The sequence below is a fragment of the Chiloscyllium plagiosum genome, unplaced genomic scaffold, assembly GCF_037043375.1.
Source record: "Chiloscyllium plagiosum isolate Xiang-an unplaced genomic scaffold, Cpla_swu_hap1 HiC_scaffold_39, whole genome shotgun sequence".
NCBI lineage: Eukaryota > Metazoa > Chordata > Chondrichthyes > Orectolobiformes > Hemiscylliidae > Chiloscyllium > Chiloscyllium plagiosum.
In genome coordinates, this window is record NW_028270177.1 from 87257792 (window position 1) to 87281476 (window position 23685).

The 23685-nt window shown below is 44.6% G+C and overlaps 1 pseudogene; it reads right to left on the minus strand.

Moving 5' to 3' along the window:
• Positions 1-8295, minus strand: part of LOC148138800 (putative G protein-coupled receptor 139) — a 94275-nt pseudogene extending 85980 nt beyond the window's left edge.
• Positions 8296-23685: the final 15390 nt, after the last annotated feature.

The following is a 23685-nucleotide window of genomic DNA, read 5'->3' on the forward strand; positions in this document are numbered from 1 at the left end:
AGGATATTGCTATATCGAAAACAGATCAGAGATGCTTCCTCCATCTGATTCCTGCAATGAAGCGGTTAACTTACATGGAAAGGATTATCAGGTTGATCCAATACGCATGAGAGTTTACAAGAAAGAAAAGTGGCCTTATTTTTAAGTAGAACACCAGAAAGAGTCAGCAACAGAAGCCAATTACACAGCCAATTCCATTTCTCCAGCCTGTAACACAGGAACAGCAGAAGGGTATTCAGGACTTCGACCCTGTTACACCAGAACAGGGCGAGGTTATTCAGCCCCTGAATCTTGATATACAGTTAAAGGACGGGGCCAATCAGCCCCTCGACTCTGTAACACTGCACGCAGAGTAGGCCATGAGGCACAGTATCCTGTTATGCAGCAACACGATCAGTCGATTCAGCCTTCTCAAGTCTCTAACACAGGAACTGAAAGAGATTGGTCCACTAGAATAACAGGAGGCAATTCAGCACGAGAATTAAAGAAAGAGATCAAATTATTTGAGACTTGTTACGGAAAGGTGGAAGTAATTCACTCATGAGTTTGTTGAATGGGAACAGAAGAAGACAAATCACTCCTTCGATCCCATTTCAGGTGATTGTTCAGTATCTCGAGCCTCTTGTGAAGGAATATGAAGAGACCTTTCAGCTCCACAAAATGTTGCACAGCAACAGGAATATTCCACAATCCCTCCGGCTGCTGATGTATTATCAAGAGGAGGAGAAGCAGATTTTGAATCTGTAAATCAGGACATTCCGGCCATCAATACTTTCATGTAGAAACACCATGGGGACATTCAGTCCATTGAGCGTATAAGCCAGGAACTGAGTAAATCCATTCAGACACTCATGCCTATTACACAGCGATTGGAGCAGATCATTTAAAGCTTTGTACCTTTACAGAGGAACACGGAAAGGAAACGTAGAGTATACAGAAAAGTTAGGAATTAAGATAATCATCTTCACTTGTCAATGCAAGTTTGTGAGCAAACTGTTGGGAATTAAGGGAAATTGTGAAACTCCATAATTAATTAATTACCAACAACGGATTTGCAAAGTAAAACCAGAAGACATCAGAATCAGCATTTTTAAGCATTTGTTTGCTCGAATTCTTTAAAGATGTGACTAGCAATGTAGCCAATAGGGATCCTGGAGAAGTAACGTACCTGGACTTTGGAAAGGCATTGATTAAACGCTGCACAAAATATTAAGCTGTAAAATAAGAGGACATGTGTTTGGTAATCTAGAGGGCTGGTGAGCCAACAAAATGCAGACAGATGGAATAGTAGTTTCGTTTGTGGTTGGCAATTTTTGTAGTTGCATAGAGTTCAGACCACATGACCCAAAAATTACCATCCATTTTATTACTTGGATGTAGAAAACACTACAGCCACATTTTCAGCTGACACTAAAACAAGTGGAGAAGTAGGTTGATGTAATGAAGATGTAGAAAATTTACAAATGGACATGAACAGTTTAGATGGATGTGCCAACACCTGGCAGCTAAAGTTTAACGTGGATAATATGGGATTAACCATTTTGATCAGAGGAATCCAACATGTTATGGAAATGGAGAGCAACTTCAGAGTGCTTACGTGCAGAGGTATCTGGGTGTCCTTGTGCAGACCACAGAAAACTCACATGCAGGTACAGCAGTGAATGAGAAAAGCAAGTGCAATTTCAGCATTTACTTGTAAAAGAATAGAGTATGTAGGAAGGGAAGAATTACTGTAACTCTGCAAGGTATTAGTGAGACGGTAACTGACGTACTGTGTTCAGGTTGTTGTCCTGACTGCAGGAGGGATGTTGTTACAACGAAGGCAGTTCAGAACAAGTTCATTAGATTGATTCCAGAGATAAGTTTGTCTTTTGAAGCGAGTTTGAGCAGTTCAGGCCGATGCTCTCCAGGTTTAGAAGAATGAGCGCAGACCTCATTGAGGCCTGGAGGATGTTAAAGGTGATTGACAATGTCGGTGTGGAGTGGATATTTCCTCATCTGGCACAAACTAGAAAAAGAGATCATAGTTTTAGGATTAGGCAGAGCAGATTTAAAACGGGGTGAGGAGAACTTACTTCTCTCAAAGGCTTGTGAGTCTGTATAACTCACTGCCCCAGTGTGCAGGGGATGCTGGGACATTGAGTAAATGAAGGGATATGGAGAGCAGTCAGGGAAATGGAACTGAGCCGGCGATGACATTAGCCATGATTGTATTCAATGGCTGAACAGGCTTGAGGGGATGGATTGTTCCTCTTTCTCATTCAGCCCTTCGACCGTGCTCCACAGGAACGGGGGAGGACTGGTTATCTATCAGGAAGCAGGCAGAGACTAGTGCTGGGTGCTCAACTGTTTACAATCGATATCAGTGATCAGGACGTTAGAACAGATGTACTTCTACTAGGTTTGGTGATGGAACTAAGGTAAACAAGACATTAAATTATCAAGAGAATGTGCAGAGTCTGCGAATTGATATGGACAGGTAATGTCAATGATTAATACTTTCCAAGTGGAGTGTAACGGAATGTATAACCTGCCAGCTTTTTCAGGAAGAATGGAAGGCAGTATGTTACTGAAATGGAGAGGGATTACTCACCATAGAGATACAGTGTGTTCTGGACGGTTTACTCTAACCCATTCAGACATGGGAAGTGTTGCTTCATCTCCCTGATGGCCTGCTCCCTGACATTCCCAGTGGTCCTATTGCTCTCAGTACACAGGGGATAATTTGATGTGGTTGGTTGGCGGTGGGGACGTTGTTTTGACCAGTGTATCAAGGGCCAAGAGCCTATGCTTTCCTTCCAAATGGAGACCCAAATACAATGGCTGACTGCTTCTGAATGAAGATGCAGTGGTTGCTGCCAGGACAACGAGTATTCACCAACATGATGCATTGTGCATGGGCACACTGTAACATTAATGGATTGAGAGCTCCTTCAGTTCCTCCAGCTCTCCTCATTAACATGGGTATCCCACAGAGCCATGTACATCATCGGAAGTCCTGCTATACTGAGAAAACATGGATACACCTGGCAGCTCTTTGCTGAGAGAGAAAACATTCACCTTCATCCACAACATATATCCCCTGTCTCTAAATGGTGACATTGATGTTGAGATTAGATTACTTACAGTGTGGAAACAGGTCCTTTGACCCAACAAGTCCACGCCGACCCGCCGAAGCGTAAACCACCCAGACCCTTTCCCCTACATTTACCCCTTCACGTAACTCTACGGGCAATTTAGCATGGCCAATTCAACTGACCTGCACATTTTTGGACTGTGGGAGGAAACCGGAGCACCCGGAGGAAACCCACGCAGACACGGGGAGAATGTGCAAACTCCACACAGTCGCCTGAGGCGGGAGTTGAACGCTGGTCTCTAGCGCTGTGAGGCAGCAGTGCTAACCACTGTGCCACCATGCCGCCGGGAGATGAGGCATATCTCACCCACTCCGGTCTGGAACGTTCTGGATTATAGAAGCAGAATGAAACAGTGACCCTAACAGCCACTGGCAGCACGTCCTCCCACTGGTGTGAAGCTGCAGGTCGTGTTGAAGGAGATGACACCGCTCTGTGACCAGCACCTTGTTCAGTCAGGGTCCCCTCACAGTCTGCTCCAGGGTTAAGTGGAGCTTGGCAAGCTGTTCCTGGAAAACTCGTGGTGGATCCAGCAGGTCCCTTTCCCCAGACACAGTTACTCCGTAATTTCAGAGCTTCCCCTCTCTGCAGCCTCTGCTCGATTTGGTGTTCATGTGACAGACCCAGATGCTGTAACTACAGTCCACATGCTCCATCCAGAGGTGGGTCACCAAATCCTCAGGTCTCCATGAATGTCTGAGGCAGCTCACAGCACAACCTCCAGAAATATTCCCCAGCACCTCCACTAACTTTTCAATAGCAGGAGACAATCAGAATCCCCTCAGCTACAAGTGTTATGGACCTGACCAGACCCCATCAAAATATTTTAAGCAAGCAGCGTAGACCCCAACTTTTCCTTATATTCAATGTAGATATTAACTGTGCGTTCCAGATGTGTTGCAACTGGTCACCCCACTCAACGTTAAGCAAAATGCAATCCATTCAAAAGCTCCAGTTACGACAAAATCAAAGGGAAGAACAATTTGGGATAGCTTCTCTACTGGAACACCTATGCTACCATTAGATACAGTGCCTTCTACTAATTAACTGCAATAAGACCGGGACATCCCATAAACACATCCCTTGGCAAAAAGGTAAATTCAAAGACAGAATCTTATGTTCGGTTCTTCAATTCAGGAGGAAGCAACTTCAAGAGAGTTTTCAGAGGCATCATGGGAAAGAGATTACAGTGATGTGTAGGTTATTTTCACCAGTCAGCGGTAAGTATGGAGTAATAGGGGAGGGGAATTTATCTGGGTAGTTTACTCTTCGGAGGGTTGGTGTGAACTTGTTGGGCCAAATGGCCTGCTTCCACTCTGTAGGGATTCTAATCCTGAACCCGATTTGGAATTATCGATTTCGAACCGGGCAAGTGTCCCCAGTTTGCTATGGACCAGAGCAGAATGCCTGGACGCCAACCTTGTCTTAGGTTAGATTCTCAACAGTATGGAAACAGGCCCTATGGCGCAACAAGTCCACACCAAAGACCAAATCACCCACTCCCACTCCCCTGGTTAACCCTGACTAATGCACCTAACATTATGGTCATTTGGCATGGCCAATTCAACTGACTTGCACATCCTTGGTTTGTGGGAGGAAACCAGAGCACCCAAAGGAAACCCATGCAGACACAGGGAGAATGTTTAAACTCCACACAGTTGTAAGCAGGAATTGAACCTGACTTCCTGAGTCAGCAGTGCTAACCATTAAGCCACCGTGCCGCCCCACGACTTTATAGTAAAGGCAGATGTGAAATGGGTGTTCCAGATGTGATGCGGTTGGTTAAACCACTCAACATTAAGCAAAACACAATTTATTTAAACACTCTAATGAAAATATGTACAAAAGAAGAGGAGTTTAGAATAACTTAACTATTGGAAACCTTAACAGAATAATAGATACAGTACCATCTACTAATTAACTGTTTAAATGTACTAACATCCCATAAACTCATCATGCCAATCAGTCTTGCACGCAGTTTTCCAATAAAGGAGGAAACATAAACAAGACAGATTTCAGAGAGAATAGCAGTGAGGGATCATTTACTGAAGTATCCAACCTACCTCCGACTGCAAGCTCAGAAAAACTGGAATGCCTGGTCAGTGAGAGCTGGTCATTGTTATCAATATGTATTTTTAAAAACCCTAAAAGCCTCCTAAGTTATTTACTTCAGCCGCTGGCAGTACGCGGTTCGGCTTTTAAAATATCTCTTTAAAGGAAATGAGACAATAGCCTTTTTTATAAGTGACAGCGTTGTCAGAGATGTTAGATAGCTGGTCCTTTACAATAATACTCAAGGGGCTTCCTCGTGTTGCTGACCACACAATGAACTCAGAGGGACAAACACAGACGTCAGACGTTCAGTGGACAGGCACAGACCATCTTTCAAAGACTTGAGTGAAAGCTGATGAATCCCCTCTGCAACATGGAGCACAACTTAGGACACACCGGCAAGTGAACAACAGCCCGATACACCCCCCCCCCACCCCCGACATGGAGAACCACATGGAACACACTGGGAAGTGAACAACGCCCAAAACACACCATTGCATTGTTTCTGAGCTCCACAATGCTCACACTCGATACACTAGGGAGGCAAAATCCAAGGCCAGGGAAAGATACAGAGGGACAGAAAGATTCACATTAGAGACAGAAACAGACAATTCATTAACTGAGAAGGTGTTGTGGAAATAATGAGAAAAAGACTGGGAATTGGGATTAACTGGAGGATTGACTCATTAGAGAGCAAGGTTACAATAATGAGAACATTGAATAAAGGTATTTTCAGATGAGCTGAAATGGTTTGTTTCATCAAATTCTAAATTTGCTTCACAGAACACTTCAAACAACATAAACTGGAAGAAGATGACAGACTAACACGGAGTGCTGTGCAGGCCATGTTGGGGTACTACTCAGTAAACTGGATTATCTGCACAGCATGAGGAGTATTGCTAACCTTTATAATCATATAGGAACGATTCACACACCAAATACACAGAGCAGGGGAAGATTTCAATCTCCATTGGACCAGTATATGGTGTGTGTGTGGAGGTGGTGGGGGGAGGGGGGTAGCGGGGAGGGGTGTGCGCGGAGTTGGGGTGGTTGCATGTGAAAATTATTGCATGAGAGAAGATACACTTAAAGGAAACCAGGTTAATTATGAATCCCTGGCAAGGATTGGGATAATCGACACAGAGTGACCGAGGGACTGGGGGCATTCTAGCGAAGTTTGCCGATGATATGAAGTTAGGTGGACAGGCAGGTAGTACTGAGGAAGTGGGGAGCCTGTAGAAGGATCTGGACAGTTTGGAGGAGAGGTCCAGGAAATGGCTGATGAAATTCAATGTGAGCAAATACGAGGTCTTACAGTTTGGAAAAAAGAATAGAAGCATGGACTACTTTCTAAACGGTGAGAAAATTCATGAAACCAAAGTACAGAGGGTCCTGGGAGTGCTAGCTGAGGATTCTCTAAAGGTAAACATGCAGGTTGAGTCCGTGATTAAGAAAGCGAATGCAATGTTGTCAATTATCTTAAGAGGGTTGGAATATAAAAGCACCGTTGTGCTACTGAGACTTTATAAAGCTCTGGTTAGGCCCCATTTGGAGTACTGTGTCTAGTTTTTGTCCCCACACCTCAGGAAGGACATACAGGCACTGGAGCGTGTCCAGCGGAGATTCACACAGATGATCTCTGGAATGGTAGGTCTAACATATGAGGAACGGCTGAGGATCCTGGGATTGTATTCATTGGAGTTTAGAAGATTAAGGGGAGCTCTAATAGAAACTTACAAAATAATACATGGCTTGGAGAGGGTGGACGCTAGGAAATTGTTTCCGTTAGGCGAGGAGACTAGGACCCGTGGACACAGCCTTAGAATTAGAGGGGGTAATTTCAGAACAGAAATGTGGAGACATTTATTCAGCCAGAGAGTGGTGGGCCTGTGGAATTCATTGCCACAGAGTGCAGTGGAGGCTGGGCCGCTAAATATCTTCAAGGCAGAAATTGAAAAATTCTTGATGTCACAAGGAATTAAGGGCTACGGGGAGAATGAGAATAAGTGGAGTTGAAATGCCCATCAGCCATGATTGAATGGCGGAGTGGACTCGATGGGCCGAATGGCCTTACTTCCGCTCCTATGTCTTATGGTCTTATGGTCTTATGGAAGTTTCATGGACAGATGAGTTAAACTGCTTCAGAATGTAAAATAAATACATTGCCAGGCACCATAGTGATATAGCTCAGCGTGCAGAGGAATATCAGATGGACGGAATTTTGGTGTGAGATCGAATCAGATTTATTTCTGCAGGTTTCAACCCGAGAGTATCAGCAGGAGATTGTTGTCATCATTAAATCTGTATTTCACAGCTCAAGGTTCAAACAGCAGATGGGGAAAGCCAGTGAAGGATATTCTGGAGCAGCGAGTAGTTAAAATTTATCATGGTCAGGGCATGGTGTCAGGAATCAGCTCATGGCCAAAGTGATCACCAAACTTGTGATTCGTCTGTTTCAATCACCACCTGCAAGTTCCCCTCCAAGCCACTCAACACCATGGTTTGGAAATATACCGCTGTTCTTTCACAGTCGTTGGGTCAGAATCCTGTAATTCCCTCCCTAACGGCATTATGGGTCAACCCACAGCAAGTGGACTACAGCGGTTCAAGAGGCCAGCTCACCAATACTTATATAACAAGGACAGTGAGACAATAGTTCACATATGAAACTGAGTAGATCAACACAGAGACCCATGAGTAACACTGCCTCAATCAAGAGGGGAGAAAGTAATTGAACAAGTTCACTGGTGCCGTTAGTCGTGATCTACAGAGTGAATATGTGGATTCAGGGTCTCAACATGAATGATAATAGTGGCAAGGAGTGATGACTACATGAAATAACAGTAATGCAGTCATAACTAGTTTACAAAAAATATCTGGATGGTAATACTTACCAGGGACACCGACGGTAGACAGGAGAGGATAATAAAAATATTGAATAATGAGAAGAGCAGAATAGATCAGCAAATTCAATGACAACCAATGTAGAAAGAAACCAAACATAATCGGATAAACCCCTGTCCATTGTTCTAACATTCCAGTCCAACCTTCTCAGATTCTGATCCATTGTTGGAACATTCCAGTCTAACATTCTCAGATTCTGATCCATTGTTGGAACATTCCAGTTTAATGTTCTCAGATTCTTATCCATTGTTGTAACATTCAAGTCTAACGTTCTCAGATTATGATCTCTCCTCCCCTTCTCCATCTGGAGCTGCTGGTCCCTGTTAATGCTGTCGGTGATTTTTCCACTCATACTCATTCCACTCATTCCACTCATTCCACTCATACTCATTCTACTCATTCCACTCATTCCACTCATACTCATTCCACTCATTCCACTCATACTCATTCTACTCATTCCACTCATTCCACTCATACTCATTCCACTCATTCCACTCATACTCATTCTACTCATTCCACTCATTCCACTCATACGATGTGATAACACATTGAATGAAGCCCATATATCATTAAGAGATGGGAACTTCCCACTGGAATGATTAAAACATATGGTGACTGACATTCATCACAGTCACCGAACAAGCAGTGTCAGCTAACCCCTTCCTGACGTAACATTCATAATTAAATTTGATTATTTACTCCATCTCGATGGAACGGATGAGGGTTACTGATGGACGGACTATAAATCTTTCTCTTATTTTACTTCTTCCTTGAATGTGGGAGTTTTGCCAGAGCACTGCAGAGCTGCATATGTCCTACTCTGTTTGTAAAGGAACAGGGATAAAATAATAGACCAGCTGCAAGAAATGTCCGGTGGGGAAATTTCTGAATACATTGACTCAAGATCAGAGTAGAGAATGTGGTGATGGAAAAGCATAGCAGGTCAGGCAGCATCAGAGGAGCATTGACATTTCTTGCGTAAGCCCTTCATCGGGAATGAGGCTTGTGGCCCAAGGGTGCTGAGAGATAAATGGAAAGTGGATGGGGTTGGGGTAAGATAGCTGAGGATGTGATACGTATATGAAGTTGTGGTTGGAGGTGATATGTCAGAGAGAAGGGTGGAGAGGATAGATGGAAAGGAAGATGGACAGGCCGGGCAGGTCATACGGCGGTACCGAGTTGGAAGGTTGGAACTGGGATAAGTTAGAGGGAAGGTAAATGACAAAACTGGTGAAATCCACATTGATCCCATATGGTTCCAAGGTCCCAAGCAGAAGATGAGTCTTTCTTCCTCCAAGAGTCGGGTGGTTAAGGTTTGGCGGTGGAGGAGGCCCAGGACCTGTATGTCCATGGTGGAGTGGGAGGGGGAGTTAAAGTTTTCAGCCACGGGGTGGTGGGGTTGGTTGGTGCGGGTGTCCCGGAGATATTCTCTGAAATGTTCCGCACATTGGCTTCCTGTCTCCCCAATGCAAATGATACATCAGGAGCAGCGGATACGGTAGGTGATGTGTGTGGAAGTGCAGATAAAACTCCGAAGGATGTGGAAGGATCCTTCGGGATCTCAGGCAGAGGTGAGGGGGAGTGAGGGTGAGGGAGAGGTGAGGGCGAGGTGAGGGCGAGGTGAGGGACAAGGTGACGGTGAGGTGCGAGGGAGGTGAGGGTGCAGGTTTTCCAATCCTTGCGGTTGCAGGGGAAGGGGCCAGGAGTGGAGGGGGGATTGGTGGGTGGTATGGACCTGACAAGGGAGTCACGCCGGCAATGTTCTTTATGGAACGCAGATCGGGGTGGGGTGGGAAATATATCCCTGGTGGTGGGATCTGTTTGAGGTGGATCAAATGGGAGAGGATAATGCATTGTATCTGGAGGTTTGGTGGGATGGAAGGTGAGGAATAGAGTGTTATTTCTGTATTGAGTTTGGAGTGCCAAAATTTGAAGGCAGAGGTACGGGAAGAGGATGAGATGCTCTGAATGGCATATTCGACCACGTGGGAGGGGGAATTACTGTCTTTGAAGAAGGAGGCATGTGGGATATACACTGTATTCAGAATGTGGTGCTCGAAAAGCACAGCGGGTCAGGCAGCATCGAGGAGCAGGAAATTTCGACCTTTTGGGCAAAAGTCGTTAATCAGGAATCGGGTTTTTGCCCGAAACATCGGTTTTCCTGCTCGTCGGTTGCTGCCTGACCTGCTGTGCTTTTCTAGCACCACACTCCCGACTCTAATCTCCCGCATCTGCAATACTCACTTTCGCCTACACACTAGGTTCAGCCACTTCTGCAAACTCTTTGAATTCTCTTCTCACTGCTGTAGGCAAGATGTTGTTAAACTTGAAACCGTGCAGAAAAGATTTCCAAGTATATTGACAGTGTAAGGTAGGGTGGTGGCGGTGAGTGATGTTGAGCTACACGGAGAGTATGAATGGGCAGGGGCTATGTTCACTGTGGCGTTGTTTCTGAGGAGTGAACTTACTGAGGTTTATCACAGTGAATCCCGATGCTCCAGAGTGAGCAAGGCCAAATGCCAGAGAAATAGAGAGAACAGTTGTTCACATTAAAACTAGACAATTACTCATCGACAACATGTTGGCGAACGATGGAGGTAGACTGAAGAATGGGACTGGCCTGAGGAGTCAGAATTTGGATGGTCCAATCACATGATTGCGAACAAAAATAAAGGTATATTCTCAATCCACCTCACCGAACCAGACCAGACACCATAAACCCAGAAGAGATATCTGTTTGGCAAGGAGCACTGCTCAGACAAGGCTAGTGTACTGCTGAACACCACCTTGCAATCAGTCCAGAGTGGAACATTGTGAACACTATAGTAGTGCATTGATCTATAAACCCAGATGAGATATGTGTTCAGCAGGGGGCACTGTGCAAACCGGACTGGTGTACTGTGCAATACAATGACAATCTACCCAGAGTGGAAAGGTATGCAGACCACAATAGTGCATTGATCCATAAACCCAGATGAGATATGCGACCAGGGTGTGGAACTGTGTCCATCATCCCAGTGCATTGTTCAGTAACATTGTGTTACAGCATGGGGAAACTTGCAGCCCATGCTGGAAGTGACTGGATGTGCAGCTCCTTTCCATTTACAGCTCCATATCTCCACTGTGCCATGACACAGACGTTCTGTCGGTGTGAAAATCACTGCCAGGGAGAGATGGCGGGGGAATCAATTTAAGTATCAACAAATTGGAGGGGCTTGGGGAATAGACAGAGAGAGCGAGTTTGAGACAAAATGTCATGGAAGGATGTGTTCACAGAATTCAGAATGCTGAAATGAAGACTTTTCAACAGTATCCTGCAACATGAGCTATTGTTTCCAGAAATGATGGGTGAATGGGATATTGGTGTGAGTTCAGATGATGAAGAGTATTGGATGAGAATTTGTTCTGCAGCTTTGTAACTGTGAATAGGGTCAGCAGAGTCTTCGACACATTGGGCTGAATCTAACAACAATTTGTCACAGTGACAGTTTCACTGAGTATGACAGAAGGATTGCCTGTGTGAGACTGAGCTACTTTCCTGGTGCTATCTCATCGAACTCAGCTCATTAACTATCTACCCCACCCCATGGCGTCCCTCTCATTCAATGCCAGCTCAATTTCCTTCATGGTTGGAGGTACTCACCAATGCTCGCATGACCCTAAATATTCCGTGATCCCTGACACTTCTGCCATCTTCAAAACACCAATGGGCACACGGTTAAGCTTTCTCTGTTTACCCAAAACATGGCAGTTTACCCCAAGCATGGCAGATAACGGGCAAATACACCACGGTTTGTCAACAGGGACACAGAAGTCTTGGTGATTGGGCTGGTACAGAGGAGGACCATTCTCTTCCCAGAGTGGGCCACACTACCAGAACCACCGAGCATGGTTTGAGCTCACCACTCAGCTCAGTGCAGTATCTGCGGTCTGACGAAATGTCCAGCAATACAGTACAAGCATCAAAAACCTTCCTCGTTCTGTCGGGATAAGGGTCACTGTGTTCTCTCTGCTCCCTCACACTCACTGTATATCTGTTATAGCAACGACCCCCGAACAAGGCTCATGCTCCACCACTCTCACTACTGCATGCAGTCTCCCTTTCTCTCACTCTCTCCCTCCACTTCACTCCCCACACCAATAACACGGCAAAGATACAACATTGTGCACTGACTCCCTCCGGATACCTCACTTTGTGCCCCTTCTACACCAGCACTAATAAAAGGTCCACCCACCCCCACCCTCCCTCCTCCCCCCCCCCTTTCTCCCACTCCAGGAGAAACAGCCTGCAATAGGACAGAAAGGGCAAAGCCGGGTGGTGGAGTGTCTGATATCCGTTCAGTCACCCCCACACGCCATGTGGGGAGGACTCTGGTAGGAGCCGGAGAGGACCAGGATGCCTCGTGTGGAGATTCTGAAACATCTACCTCCCACCAACCGAGTAAGGAGCAATGTTCAGTGAAGGGCAATTCTCACTTTAAACCCACTGGCAGCTCCGTTTCCCCCCGGCACAACTTAGAAGTCGTGGTCCTGATGCCATCTCCCTTTTGTGTCGAGCTGGTACAAATGGAATCGCCACGGTCTAAATGGTCAGGACAGTGGGCTCACAACACATCGTCTCCACCACCTCCCAGGAAGGGAGCACGGAGGATCCCTCCTACACCTCCTCCTGTAAACGGCTCAGATACTGAAACTAATCAGTGATATTTTCTGCTCTCCCCACTTGTCCTGACTTCTTCAATAATCTGTGCTCATATACACCCAGTGCCCTCTGCTCCTACACCCGCTTTATAATGGTAAATAATGCTTTAAATGGACTTTCAAAGTTATTCCTACCAAGGTGCATCACCGCACACTGCTCTGAATTGATCCTGATCTGCCATAAACCTGTAAACTACACCAATGTGTCACTGTCCTGCTGGAGTTCCACACTGTCCTCCACACATTTTATAATTCGTCCAGGTTTGGTATCTGCAGACATTGAAATTGCCCTACAGTCACACTCCACACAGAAATACTGACTCACTCACTATTGTGAGTAAATGCAACACTAACATACTCCCTGAGGACAGACTTAAATACTGACGCACACCAGACAGAGTAAGTGAAATATTGACAAGGTCACTGTGGAAGAGAGAGAAATACTGACAGACACTCCATGTCTTTACTTGTTTCTGTGTATTAGTGAGTGCCTCCATGTCTCTGAATTAGTGTGTTTATATCTGTGTGTATCAGTATTAGGTGAGTCTGCAATGTCTATGGTGCCTAAAGGGATGTAATATCCCCCTGACAGGAGATCTGAGGAAGGGTCCGTTCATTTCTGTCCATATATGCTGCCAGACCTGCTGAGCTTTCTGTTGCTGTCAGTCTCGGCTGGCCTCCCCACACCACTGTACAGGTGGAAGTGGAGAGTGAAAATCATCAGGGATTCCGTTTGGGAGGGACAGAGGGAGGGTAGCATCTCACAGCACCATCCAAACACAGACAGACACACAGGCACACAGACACACACAAAGACACATACACTTCCATAGACACAGACACACACACACACACACACTCACAGACACACACTGACACACACACGCACACACACACACACACAGAAATAGGCACACACAGACGCAGACACGCACACATAGAGTCAGACACAGACAAACACACACACACAGTCCAACACAGATAGACACACACAAACACACATACACTTCCATAGACACAGACACACACACACACGCACACAGACACAGACACACACTCACAGACACGCACACACACACACACAGAAATAGTCACACACAGACGCAGACACACGCACACATAGATTCAGACACAGACACAGACAAACACACACACGCAGTCCAACACAGATACATACACAGATGCACACACACTAACCGAAAAAGACACACGCAGACACACATACAGCTGCACAAAGAAACACACATATACTCACAGAAACCTCACACCCACACAGACACAATTGCACAAACACACCCAGATGCAGAGAGACTCACAGACTCACAAACAGATATACAGAGACATACCCACGCTCGTGTCCCTCAGCCCTATGTTCTGATGTTCCATTCAGCCCTTCGGACCTGCGACACAGGAGTAGGTCGAGGCCACTCCGATGGTTATGTGTAGTTTCTGAAATGTACTTGGAAAGTCCTGGCTGGGTCAGGAAGTGACTCCACGCCCTCACCCCTAATCCCTTTTTCCAGGTTTCCCCTCTCTGTAACTTCTGCTTCAGATATGTGTCATGTTATAGATTAGATTAGATTACGTACAGTGTGGAAACAGGCCCTTCTGCCCAACAAGTCCACACCGACCCGCCGAAGCGTATACCACCCAGACCCATACTCCTACGTTTACCCTTTCACCTAACACTGCGGGCAATTTAGCATGGCCAATTCACCTAACCTGCACATTTTTGGATTGTGGGAGAAAAGCGGAGCACCCGGAGGAAACCCACGCAGACACGGGGAGAATGTGCAAACTCCACACAGAGAGTCGCCTGAGGCCGGAGTTGAACCCGGGCCTCTGGGGCTGTGAGGCAGCAGTGCTAACCACTGTGCCAGATTCGCTGGGAATTCAGCTCCCATACCCCACCCAGGGTTAACTCAAACAAATCCTCTGCTCTCCTTGAATGTAACATTGTACAACGCGACTTCCAGGAAATTAACCAGTCACTATCCAAAAGCATAACATGAGAACGTACGAAATGGGCACAGTAGTAGGCCATTCGGCCCCTCAAGCCTGCCCTGTCATTCAATAAGAGCATAGCTGATCGACTCCAGAGCTCAACCCAACTTTCCTACTAATCCCTTGCATCCCTCAACTCGCTGATATGTCAAGAGCCAATCCACCTCGTCTGCAAATACGTTCAGTGTCCCTTGGATGCTACCTGAACGGTTGTTCTTTTTCAACACTGCACTCTTTCAACACAGACACGCATACACACACACACATACCTGAGAGAGACACACAGACGCACAAACAGACACACAGAGACGTACACACGCCAATCGATACACACACACATACACACAGGCACACACATACACAAAAACACACACCCAACATACACAGCCACAGCTTTCACCAGTTTCGTCATTTCCCCTCCCACCCCCACCTTATTCCAGATCCAAACCTTCAACTCGGCACCTCCACCTTAAACTGTACAACCTGTACATCTTCCTTCCCACCTATCCATTCCACCTTCCGCTCTAACCAATCGCCTTCCTCCCCGTCACTTTCATTTCACAATCGCCTTCCCAGCTACCTTGTCCCCAGCACCATCCAATCCCATTTATCGCTCAGCCCCCTTGGCCCACAAGCCTCATTCCTAATGAAGGGATAATGCTCGATACTTCGATTCTCCTGCTCCTTGGATGCTGATTGAACGGTTGTGATTTTTCAGCATCACACTTTTTCAACACAGCACACGCACGCACACAGACACAGAAACAAACACACAGACACAGACGCAGACAGACAGACCGACGCACACACATACCTATACACGCACAAAGGTACAGACAGCCACACTTATCACCCACGAAGACATCGACACTCCCCCCCCCCCCAACACGCATACATCGGCTCACATACAGGCACACGCCGACACACACACGTATACACAAACAAACACACTCAAACAGTCACATACACATCCACACTCCCCACACATGCACACATACGCTAACACTGACACACACAGATATATACACTCAAACAGACACACACTAACACAGACGCAGACACACACAAAAACACACACACACGCATACATACACACAGACAGAGACATACATACACACACACACATGCAGGCATATAGATACCCACACAGACAGATGTACACACACAGGCACACAGACAGAAGCACACACGCATTGACATACACCACACAGAAAACACACCGACACAAACCAACACACAGGCACACACACGCACACAGACTCGCGCACACGCAAACAGACAGATACCCACAACCATCGATACACAGACCTACACACGCAGATGTACACAAACACACAGGCACACACGCAAACAGAACAACGACACATACTAACACACACAGGCACACACAGACACTCAGAGACACACAAAGACATGCAAGCACGCACAGGCATACAAACACATAGACACACATGCATGCACACATCCTGTAAAATGCAATGTTTAGTGACTTACCCTTACAAATAATCTTACATATAAGAAAAGATTGAAAAGTCCTAAAGCACAACAGCAGAGCATGACATTGTATCTCTTTCAGCAAAAGAGGGAGAGACAGAGGTGGAAGGGGGAGGGAGGAAGGGAGACTTTGAATCCCATTCAATAATCCACCCCAAAACAAAACATTTCCCATTGCGCAAAGTTGCAGAGATGGAGATGCAAACATACATACACACACGAATGCAGAACACGTAGAGTGATAGGTATACATAGATACAAATATAGACACACGCAAATCGACAAGCGCAGGGAGAAATATGCAGAAACATACTTGGACATACAAACATATAGGGTTTATACTAGGATTTGAAAACAGACATACAGCCCATACAGTCAATTCTAACGATGATCTCAAACTAAACTAACCCCACGTTCCTGTGCTTGGACCATATTTTTCCAAACTTTCTCTTATTCTTGTACTTCATAAAACGTCTTTTAAACATTGCAACTTTACCCACATCTATCACTTCCGAGGACGTTAATGCCACACACGAACCAAATGATGTGTTATCACAATGCACTTCATAGATCCTGATCAGGTCCACACAGGAACTCTGTAAGAAGCTCGCGACGTGATTGCTGAAATCTTGATGAGATGTTCTTATCATCAATAGCCACAGGTGACGTGCTGGAAGACATGAGTCTGACTAACGTGGTGCCATTATTAAACAAACTGACAAGGAAAAGCCAGGGAACAAAAGACCAGTGAGCCTGACATCGGTGGTGGGCAAGTTGCTGGAAAGAATCCGAACGACAGGATTTACATGTATTTGGAAAGGCAAGGACTGATAAAGGAAAGTCAACATGGCTTTGTGCATGGGAGATCACGTCTCACGAACTGGATTACTTTTTCTTGAAGAAGTGACAAAAAGCATTGATGAGGGCAGAGCAATAGATGTAAGCTATATTGACTTCAGTAAGGCATTAGACAAGGTTACACATGAAAGATTGGTTAGCAAGGTTAGATCTCATGGAATACAAGAAGGACTAACCATTTGGATACAGAAATGGCTCAAAGGTAGATGACAGAGGGTCGTGGTGGAGGGTCTTTTCAGACTGGAGGCTCGTGACCAGTGATGTGCCAAAAACATTGGTGCTGGTGCCACTGCTGTTGATCATTTACATAAATGATTTGGATGTTAGCACAGGAAGTATGGTTAGCAAGTTCACATTTGACACCAAAATTGAAGGTGCAGTGGACAAAGAAAATGATTGTCTCAGAGTAAAACGGGATCTTGGTCAGATGGATCAATAGGCTGAGGAGTTGCAGATGGAGTTTAATTTACATAAATGTGAAGTGCTGCATTTTGGAAAGGAAAATTAAGGCTTGGCTTATACATTAAATGTTAAGTCCCTGGGAAGTGTTGCTAAACAAAGAGACCTTGGAGTGCAGGTTCATAGTACTTTGAAAGTCGAGTCGCAGGTGTATAGGATAGTGAGGTTGGTGTTTGATATGCTTCTCTTTGTTGAACAGTGCATTGAATGTAGGTGTTGGAATGTCATTAGATAGGCCATTATTGAATACTTCGTGCAATCACGGTCTCGCTTTTCGAAGAAGGATTTGTGAAAGCAGAAAGGATTCGGAAAAGATTTGCAAATATATTGCCAGGTTTGGATGTTTTGAGATTTATGGAGGGGCTGAATATGCCGGGGCAATTTTCCCTGGAGCATCAGCGGTTGAGAGTTAACCATAGAGGCTTATATACTCACAAATGAAAGGGATAGTGTCAATAGCCAAGGTCTTCTCCCTAGGGTAGCACTTTCCAAAGTTAGTGGACTTAGGTTGAATGTCAGAGGGGAAAGACTTAAAAGGGATCTAAGGGGCAACGTTTCCAAAGAGAGGGTGCTTTAAATTCCCGAGGAAATTGCGGAGGCCGAAACAATTACAACATTTAAAAGGCACCAGGATGGACATATGAATAGGACGTGTTTAGGGGAATGCTGGCAAATGGAAATATTTTAATATAGGACGTCTATTTGGCAGGGTCGAGTTGAATAGAAGGGTTTGTTTCCATGCTGGACAACTCTATGAAACTACATCTTCTGGAAAACTTTCTCCTGTCATCTTATAATTATCCCCTTATCTTTAAATCCACCAGCCTAATAAAATGACACGTGCCATTCAACATTATCTATACCCGTCATTGTTTTTTCAAGCTCTATGAGGTTGATAAGATCTCAAACTTCTACTCTGCAATGGAACAGGTCCCAGTCCATCGAGCCTGTCCTTATAACTTAAACACTCCATTCCCAGCAACAGCCTGGTAAATCTTTTCTGAACCCTCTCTAGTTTAATAATATCCTCATTGTAACTAGGTGACCAGTACTACACAGTACTCCAGGAGAGACCTCACGAATGCCCAGCACAGCCTGAAGATAATGTTTCAGCTCCTGTTCTCAAAGGTCTGAGCAATAAAGGCCAGTAAGCCAACCGCCTTCATACCCACCCTCCCTACACATGATGCAAACTTCAAAGAAATGTATCAGAACCCCTAGATCTCTCTGTTCTACAACGCTACCAATGGCTCGACATTGAATTGTGTATGTCCTCTCCTTGTTTGTTTCACCAAATTACGATACATTGTATTTATTGAAATTAACTCCATCTGCCACTCCTCAGCCCAGTGAGTGATAGTACTGGGGAAGAAAGGCTGGACAGTAATCAGCTGCCTTGGATCATTTCGTGGTTTTCAGAAGAGGGCAGATACACGTTAGAGGCGGGAAAGAGTGATTGGTGTTTTTGATCGAGATAGTATGCTCTTTCTTCATCTCTGGTGTTCAGTAATAACTCCAGCTCCTTTCTCGTGCAGAGTGTGTCTGCAGGATGTCTTTCCCTCATATTGCAGATATCAGATAATAGCCACTTAAGGTGGAAATCATAGCCAATCAATTAAAGATCTTCATCGTTTAACTCGAAGGCAAAACACATAAACTGAACATTCTATAGTTGAGTTGAGTACCTTTCATCAGTTTAACAATGTGCCTCTTTCAACTGTGTAATTCAGTAAAGTTAACCAAATTTTAATGAATCCACACAAAGCTGAAAGCTGACATTTAAAATGTGACCCAAATTCTGGGTATGGTTTAAGTCTTTAGTCGTGGGTAAGGCACATGCCTCTGAGCCAGAGCTCTGGGTTAGATTCCAACACCTGAAATGCGTGGTAGTGTCTCTCACTCTGGACCAGAAGGTCTGGATTCAAGTCCTGCCTGTCACGAAGGTAGATCACAGTATTTCAAAACAGTCTGATGAACAAACACACAGGAGAATAATGTTGCAGCTTTTGGGATTGTTGCCACGTGGTGGTAGTGCCCATACCTCTGAGCCCAAAAGTCTAGCTTAAATTTCCGCGGGGTGTTTCATAATGTGGCTGAACAAGTTGTTAAAATGATTTTAGAATTGTGATGTGATGAAGAAGGAAGAGGAATCAGTATTGAATTTCAGAATTGAGGCCCAGGTTTACCGAAAACACAGATCTTCGTATTGATTGGAGTCACATTTGTACCTTCTCGACATTTATAAAATGAAGAAGACCATGGATAGTGTGATTAGTCAGGGTCTTTACCCCAGAGTATGGAAGCCCAAAACTAGTGGACATAGAATTATGGTGAGATGGACAAGATATAAAGAGGTAAAAACAATGACTGCAGATGCTGGAAACCAGATTCTGGATCAGTGGAGCTGGAAGAGCACAGCAATTCAGGCAGCATCCGCGGACAGGCAAAATCGACGTTTCGGGCAAAAGCCCTTCATCAGGAATGATGAAGGGCTTTTGCCCGAAACGTCGATTTTGCCTGTCCTCGGATGCTGCCTGAATTGCTGTGCTCTTCCAGCACCACTGATCCAGAAGATATAAAGAGGACCGAAGGGGACCATTTTCATACAGAGAAAGTGTGTGTATGCAACGAGCTGCCAGACGAATTGGTGAAGGGTGGTACAAATTACAACATTTAAAACGCATCTGGATGGGTTCATGAATTGGAATGGTTTAGAGGGATATGGTACAAATGCTGGAAAATAAAACTAAGTTAATTTATGACATCTGGTTGGCAAGAATGAGTTTGACCAAAGTATCCGTTTCTATGTTGTACATTGCTATGATTCATTGATCCAATTCAAAATTATCTCTTTGTCATCTTATGTAACCTTCTTCACCTTCCACTATATAACTAAACTTGGTGTCATCTGTAAACTTGCTCACTATACATTGCATAATTCTCATCTAAGTCACTGATATAATGATCCAGCACCAATCCCTGCGGAACGCCACTGGTCACAAGCCTCCAGTCCAAAAGACAACCTTCCTCCACCACCCTCTGCCTCCTGACAATAAGCTGAAACACACATACGCATACAGACATAGAGACACAGACATAGAGACACAGACAGAGTCTGTCTTTAAGACAGCGATTGATACATTTTGATTCATAAGGGGATTAAGGTTACAGTGAGAAGGCAGGAGAATTTTGTTGAGAAACATGTCAGCCATGATTGAACAGCAGATCAGACTTCATGGATCAAACAGTCCAGTTCTGCACCAATTCCATACGCTCTATGGTTTACACTGTCTGAAATGGCTAACCAAGAGAACCGTGGCGGCTGAGATTGATAAATACTTTACTGAACAGAAGCAATGGAAATGTGGGATAGGTTTGAGGGGCTGAATGGTCTATGTCTTTCCTATTGGTTGTGCTCTCATTTTTAAAATGGGAAGCTGACTTGCTGTGAGGTTCGTAAACTTTTAAATTTAGAGGTTTACACATTTATGATTGAGATAAGGATGCCCTATCTTCTTAGGGTTGTGCTGTCTATGGTATTCTCATCCCCAGGGATCAGTAAAGACTGGGCATAGAGTCATAGAGTCCTAGAAATGTGCAGCACGGAAACAGACCTTTTGGTCCAACTCACTCATGCTGACCGCATATCTCAACTCAATCTAGTCCCACCTGCCATATCTCTCCAAACCCTCTCCTATTCATATACACATACAGATGCATTTTAAATGTTGCAATTATACCAGCCTCCACCACTTCCTCTGGCAGCTCATTCCATACACGTACACCCTCTGCATGAAAAAGCTGCCTGTTAGGTCACTTTTATATCTTTCTCCACTCACCCTAAACTTATGCCCTCTAGTTCGGGACTCACTTATCCCAGGGAAAATATCATGCCTATTTATCCTATCCATGCCCCTCATGATTTTATAAAGGTCACCTCTCAAAGACAATCGCTCATTTTAATGTGTAGTGTCTGCATCAATTTTTCAACACAACAGCCAAAAATGAAATTAATGATGGATATTATTGGTTGTGTTGTTAAGGGGACACATGTTTATCAGGCAAAGAGAACACTCACCCCTCCTCAGGGTCTGGAGGTCGAAATTGAGCACATGACTGATATTGTATCGTTTCATCAGAAAGATAGCGATCCCCCCAAACGTTAGTCTATATTCTGTGCTCATCTTTTAAACTCTCAGGGATCAGGATAATTGACAGTACGAACTCCACTTGATCATCTGACAACAAATGGCCCGAATGGAGGATCGCTGAGATTAGATGCAAATCAACAATCAGCTCCACAGTATAGCAGGAGGCCACGCAACATTTCTAGGATGTTAAACAGGAACAGGGAAGTCCTGGTCCGCTACCAGGAAAGACAGAGTCGAGATAATTACTTATTTTCAGGTTGGAAAGCTATAATTAGTGGAATTCTTCAGGAATCAGTATGAGGTCATCAACAGTTTATAATCTAGTTTAATGATTTGGAAGAAGGGGCTGAAAAATTGGAGCTCAGTTTGCTCATACACCAGGATAGTCATTCAACAAGATTTCAAGTAGAGGCAGAACGTCTGCAATGGGATACAGACAGAGGAGGGCAGTGAGTAAATCTTCGCCAAACAAAATGCAGTACAATGTGGGTGCTGGGAAGTTTATGCTTGGGAGGAAGCATAAAACAACCGTAGATTATATAACTGGAGGCAGAATGCAGAACTCCGTGATACAAAGGGATTCGTGTGTCCTGGTACATAAATCACATGAAGTTAGTCTGTACAGGCAGCACATGATTTGAAAATTAAATGAAATGATACTTCTTCTTGCAAAGAGTATTGGGGGCTGATCTTAAGGATGTTTTACTGTATCTGTACAGGCCGTTGCTGAGACCACATCTGACGTACTGTTCATGGTTGAAATTCCACTGAAGTGAAAAACAAATTGCTCTTGAAATGTTTCAAAGGTGTTTCTCTTTACGCGTTCTTGCGATGAAGGCATTATGTTATGAACGATTAAAAGTTTAGTCTTGAGAATGAGAAATTTTCTTATTAATCATATAAGGTTTTGAGGTGGTGAATACCTGATGAATAAGTTATCTTCAATGGGAGAATAAGTCTGAGAAGTTAATTTAAGAATAAGATGCATTCATTGAAATGCAGATATTGTGAAGATATTACTAGTTGTATTATAAAAGTATACGTGAACATATTAACACATCTTCGAAACTGGTGGCGCAATTTGTTCCAAAAGAAATGGCTGGGTGTCCAACAGCAACAGTGATATGGAGCAGGGAATGTGCTGGAGTCGTACAGTTCAGACACTTTTCAAACAGACATCATTTGGTCCAGTTTGGGGCCGGATACCGTTATTGTGTGATTCAACTCAGAGAGGGAGAAAATGCATCTTTCCTGAGAAGGAACAGCCTGTTGCTCACTCTGTCTCTGTGTTCCTCTTCCAAGTAATGTGTGTGAGCTGAAAACTCCTCAGTCGTCTTTACCACTCATGGAGGATTCCTGTCGAGGATTGACAGAATCGCCCCACTGCCTGAAGTAAAGGCAATCCAACTAAATCCACCTGTTCCAGGAAGTGATCCCATTACCAGTAGTTTGTAAGAGCAGAATAGCTTCATAAGCTGAATGATATTTGGAACTATCACTCATGTTTCCTTTCGTCATGAGTTCAAGTAATATTTGGGCACAGTTCTTTCAAGTTAACGTTCTGCAGATATTATATCTTTCATTTTGTCATCAAACACGTGCATGTGTCAGTATTGTTAGAGAGGGAAACATCGGCGCACAGATTTGCAATAGTCAAACTCTTTGTCATTCATCTTTCCATCCTAGTTTGAGTAACTTTGTTTCGGTCATAAACTTGTTAATTTTAGCAGATTAAAGAATCCTGCCTGACGTGTTTCTAATTCTCACCCCGTCTGAGACCTATATTATTGATCATATCACCAACCTGGTTACATTAACATCTGCAATGAGCAGCAGAAGCGTGGGACGAGCAAAGGGAATAATGCCCTGAACTATAGATCAGTTATCCTGAAGTAATTGGTGGACATGTTGTTGGAGAGCATTGAGAG